A 6,000-nucleotide genomic window follows, 5' to 3' on the forward strand; every position below is an offset into this window, starting at 1 on the left:
AACTAATGCAAGATTTACATGAGCTGAGAATCACAGTCCTAGCTCCAAGTGTAGACATAGCCTTAAGAGGATTTGGTAAATAGTGTAGGCACAAAAATTTGACCTGCCTTCAAACTATTAATATCTTTTGCAGAACAACCCACAGATTGTAAGTATCTGTAGATGTTGAGGTGAAAACTGGCAGGTACAGAGCACAGAGGAGAGACTGTGCAGCCAATGTAGAGAAAGAGACACTTTCTACTCCAGTGTCCCTAATAGGAGGAATTCCCTCCAGTTATCAGGAATCTTAAAAGAAGAGTGATCACCAAAAAGTTATTAGAAAAAAAAGTGCCTGACCCTTGGAGATAGGAGAAAGATGCCAAACATGGCATCATGCCTCCAGATCAGGACTGGGCACTAATGACAAAGAGGGATCAAACCCCAGACACAGTGTGTAAGCTATCCTGGGTGGGTTGTACCTGTCCTCGACAGATACCCCAGGGGTCTGTCTTTTCCTTACCCTTTGCCTACACTTGTATAGCTTGTGCTGCCAATAAAGTCTCATTGAATTAAAGTAAATGGAAATGGATTGTGTTTTTTCATATCTAGCTTCCTCTTGCTGAACAGCCACACATGCCCTCTGGCTCCCTGTCACACAGAAATCAGTGTGCATGCCTTGACATGGACTTGCCCCCATTAAGGCAACAGGACCTTGCATTGGTTTTGCTCAGTCAAGGCAACTATCCAGTCAGTAGAGGGAGCTCCAGTTAATTTCTTTCTCCAAATGAAAAGGACAAACCAAAAGTAGGGTCACATTGTTCTTTTCAAGCTTCTAAGGAATCACAAAGAATCAAGTGTATGAATCCTTCAGCTACTATCTAGGCTGGGATTTTCAAAGGAGCCTGACTGAGGGAACGAGGCACCCAATTCCCATGTGGGATTTGGGCTGCCAATTCATGTAATGTATGTCTACATTGCAAACCCGCTGGGCTGAGCCCGAGCTCCATGAGCCTGAGTCAATTGACCCAGGCTCTGAGACTTGGCACCGCAGGATTTTCTGTGCAGTGCAGACATACCCTTAGCCTCCTTCGAATATTCCAGCCTGAGTGTAGCCATCTCAGAAACCTGATCATGTAGAAATAGCCCCTTACTCCACATATCTGGTGCCTAGATTGGAGGCTCCTCAGAGCTTTGCCTGCCCTGCGTTGAGTCTGGTACAGCTTGATCTTTACCCGATGCTGTAAACTGCCTCCAATCACAGTTTTGTGGGTCAGTTTTGCCTTCCCACTTTCAGATATCATCAGCCTCTCCACGAGTCCCTGTGCCGCTTCAAGTCACATTGGCACACGGTACTGACCAAACATGGGCTCATTATCTAGCTTTGTATACTGCCCCCATCACCACAAGCAGCTGAGCACCTCAGGAGTTTTTATAACCAAGTGAAGTAAGTTTCTCTCTTTGCTTGTAGTTGGGAGAAATTCTTGTTCTGGTTAGAGGGTGTGAGGAGTTTTATCCCCCTTTTAACTGGGAAAAAAATTATGGAGGGGAAGCTAAGTGGAAGAAAAGAGCTTTGCATTTAGTTCTGAAAGCCCTGAAGTTTTATCTCCACCCTTATCCCTCACACAGAATAGTGCCCTAGTGAAAGTTCCATCTCCTGCACTCACAGGGCTCCCCCTAGTGGTCCACCGCGTCATTGTTACCATAGAATGGCGCTGTTATGGGAGTGGGGGGGTGGGGTGGGCATGGTTAGGAAGGGAGTGGTGATCTCACAGCTATCTACGGTCAGACCCCTGACGGGTTTTGAATATTAATGTAATGTATAGAAAGTGGGTAGTATCCCTTTAAATAATTTGGGAGCCCTCTAGCCTGATATTCTGTTGCTGAAGCCATGAGAACCTAATGGAGCAGCAATGTAGCTAAGCCTTGTGTGTTCTACATAGTAAACGAGGCAATCTGGAACCCAGCTGCATCCATTTGGTTATTGCACATCCTTACTGTTGTGTAAAGAGTAAAGACACAACAACGAGGGAAAAGACCTTGGATTTCACTGTGCTCAAAGGGGAGCCAGTGCAGAGAGCAGAGCCCTAGCGTGATATACTCCAACTAGCCCAGAGGAGCTGCATAATACAGCTGTGGGAAAGGGGGCTGAATTCTGTTCTGGTTTGTGGTAGGGTCAAGCCTCAGTGCTGCCATTCAGAAACAATCAAATAAACAGCTTTTGACTCAAACAGAGCCCATTAGAGGGGGAATCTCTGAGAGAGAATAGATCTGGGACTTCATAATTCCATTTTTACCGAGTCCTTTTTCCATTTCTTCCACCAATTGCCCCCATGCAACCCAAATGACTCTGCGGGTATAACTGAGAGCAGAGTTTAGATCTACAACTGAGCTTTAACAGTGTCCCTTTTAACAGTGATCAGACGACGTTTATTAAAGTTACAGTGTAATCTGTAGCAATGAGCTATCATCAGGAAGTTCAGTTTGGTTCAGAGGTGCATCCAAAGCCTGAATGCTTATGCAAACCTCTTTGATTCTGAAATCTCATAATAGCTGGACAGTCTTGGGCTGTCTGCTTTCAGCCAAGCTGAAATTGCTCTAAGAACAGCTTTCTGCAGCTTTTTGCTAGTGTTTCGCAAAAGAGTTACCAAGCTTTCTTTGAATAGCATATATGAGAAGAGGCTGTACTTGACTTTGTCCTAAGCAACACACAGGTGTTGGTTCAGGGCCACTGGCAAACAGCAGCAAAATCTAAATAAGGAATGATAACCTCATGGTTTGTACTGTTTGTTCGACGTTGAATGGGGTCATACAGGTGCATCGGAGAGTAGAATTTGGCCCTCATGTTTTAGGGTATTTTGCTATGTTCTTAACTATGCTGTACAATCCCCTGAATGCTTCACTTTAATAACAAAAATATTGTTAAATTGGGGGGAGAGAGGCTGATTCTTCTTTCACGCTAGTTTTACTTTGATGTAACTCCACTGACTTCTGTGACATTTCTGCTGATTTACACTCATGTGACTTAGATCACAAGCGGGGCCATTCTATTTTTTCTGGTTGTCAACTAGTTAATGTTGCAAGCCTATTTCACGTGGCCAATCAGAAATGATTGTTGTAGTTACATTATGGTAAGGAATGTTGACCAAACTCTTGCAAGAAAACTGGGGCTCTCTCCTTTTGTTTGGGACAGGTAACAAGGGAGGGTGCAGGAACTCCTGGCTACGGATAAGGAGAGAGACTGTGGGGTTGGTTCCAAATTGCTGTGACAGGGAAATTGGAACGTATAAGGAGGACACAGTGAGTGGCAGGACTGTAGGGTAACAAACCCCAAATTCACCCCTGCCCCTCTAACATGAACTTCTCACACCTGTCAGATACCCCAGATTCTGCTGGTTAGAGATAATAACTTCCACTTTTGACCCTTCTACATTCCTATGGGCTAAATTATAGCTTTGCCCCAAGCCCTGTGTGACGGGGTAGCATGTAGCTGCCCAGGGAAGGATTTGTGCACCAAAGGCTTCCTCTACACTGCATGCTTCTTTCAGTGGTGTGTAGAGTAGATACTCCGCTGGCCACCCTAACACGGGGTTAAGTAGCAGTGTAGACAGCGAGACATGGTGAATAGAGCACAGACTGGGGGTGCGGGTATGTATCTGAATACGTACCTTACAAATATGACTCTCTACTCACCCAAGCCGTGCCTCCCCATGTGCACGGCTAGTTTTAGCCATGTAGTGTCCCACTGCCTCCCAACTGCTGGAGCCTTTCCCGGCTGCAGGAAAAGACTCCAGCAGTGGGGAAAGACTCTAGCAGGGGGAAGGCATCCAGGAAAGACTCCAGCAGCAGGGGACGGCTCTGGCAGCGAGGAGGCAGAGGGTAAAGACTCGGGCAGCTCCCCATCGCTGGAGCCTTCCCCACTGCAGGGAAAGACTCTGGTAGGGGGAAGGCATCAGAGAAAGGCTCAGGCAGCAGGGGGAGACCCTGGCAGGGAAGAGACAGAAGGGGAACACTGCAGTGTGGACGCAGCTTGCTTTTCACTGCTACCTATAGCTAGACATACCCTATCCACTGCAGAAAGAAGCATGCAGTGCAGACGTAAGAGGTACAAGCCCTCCCTGCACTGAGGGGGTAATTATTTGTGCTAGCCTGTGCCAGCAGCACATGAGACACCCCTGGTCAGCTGCACTGGCTGTAGGGTGACCAGATGTCCCGATTTTATAGGGACAGTCCCAATATTTGAGGCTTTTTCTTATATAGAAGCTTATTACCCCCCACCCCCATCCTGATTTTTCACACTTGCTGTCTGGTCACCCTAACTGGCTGGCCCATTGTGGGATAGAGCCAGGGCTCTGCTGACTACCCACCCACCCACCACTCACCTGCTCCAGGGCAGAGTAGTGAGTGCAAAGTGTCCCCACTTACTCTTGACCATCTGGGTCCTAGGTCCAGGTAGCCCGTGAGCAGCAGATCTAACTTCTCTTCACACTCCCACATGGCTATGCAATCCAAGGCACAATCTAGCCCTAGGTGTTTTGCCCAGTCCAATTCTAAATGATCCAAAGTGATGGGGCGTCTACTGCTTCCTTTTGGAGACAATTGCACTGCTCACTTATTGCAGCGATGGGTGTGGAGGAGCTACATAGTTTAATATAACTAGACAGATCTCCTGGTCAGGAATGTTCCTGTTACATTCCGCCTATATTTTCCTTGGCTCACTTTCATCCCATCGCTCCTAGCTATGCCCCTTGTACCATTCTGAATAAGGCCTCACCCTCCTTGTCCCATCTTAGTTGTCATCATTTAACTGAGCCATGCAGATTTCTTCTTTTTCATTTTTCCTCATCAATCAATCTCCACAGATTGATTGCTTGCCTTTTCCACACTGGGAGCCACCGTTATTTCCTCAGCTTGGCATTTTTTTTTTTTTTTGCACTTTATGGTGAATCTCCACATTAATGTTTTCAACAGAGGAAACCCATACATATTTTAGTGACTCAGTCAGCAGTTTCCAGCAAGCGCATGCATGACCTCTGCAGTTACTAATGCTGAAGTGCTGCATACATTCCAGCCGCTGAGATCGGAGCCGGCACTGCTGGGAGGGCTGAAATAAAGGAGAGACAGCCCCCTGTGCTAATAGGAGTCACTTACAGGGGGTTACTCTCACCAGGGGAAAGGAGGAAATAACAGGTGAACAGAACAAGATCACTTCCTTTAAGAAAATTCAGTAAGGAAATGGGTATTTATGCCAGCTACTGGGTAAATTCCAATTTAAGTAATTACATTCTGCACACCTAAAGTCAGCCTGAAGTTTCTTTTGGCTATGATCTAATGGAGTGTGCTAGGGGTGAAGAGCGAGGAACGCCTGAATTCTAATCCCAGTCCTGCAACTAATTTGCTACGTGGCCTTGGGCAAGTTACTTAAAACTTCCAGTCAAGGATCAGGGAGATCCCGACTCTGGTAGGCTCTATACAGTGCCTAGCACAATGAGGCATTGATCCTTGACTGGAGTTCCTAGGTGCTACTGCAATACAGATCATAGTAATTAACCAAACAGCATCAGTTTCTCCTTCTGTAAAATGGGACACAGTAGTTGTTTGTTTACATTCTAGGACTGTTGGGAGGATTATTATGACTTAACCGGAAAAAGGGAGGTCTTGTGATCAAGGCAGTGGATTGAGACTCAGATGATGTGGGTTCATTTTTTGACCCCGCTACAAATTTTCTGTGGGAAGTTGGGTAAATCAATTCATCTCTCTGTTCCTCATCTGTAAAACAGAACTAATAACAGTTCCATTGTCCCAACCTGTATCTGCCTTGTCTCTTTAGGCTGTAAGCTCTTAGGAGCAGGGACTATGTCTTACTAAGCATATGGGCGGCTCACAGCACAATGGGGCTCTGGTCTCAGCTAGCGTCTCTAGGTACTGCCATAATACACAGTCAGAATTCACCCCAGTTAATATTTGCATAAGGATCTGAAAATGGTACATGCTAATTATTGTTATTATCCTGCATCTTCACTT

This window comes from Trachemys scripta, chromosome 1 (assembly GCF_013100865.1).
Source record: "Trachemys scripta elegans isolate TJP31775 chromosome 1, CAS_Tse_1.0, whole genome shotgun sequence".
Classification (NCBI taxonomy): domain Eukaryota; kingdom Metazoa; phylum Chordata; order Testudines; family Emydidae; genus Trachemys; species Trachemys scripta.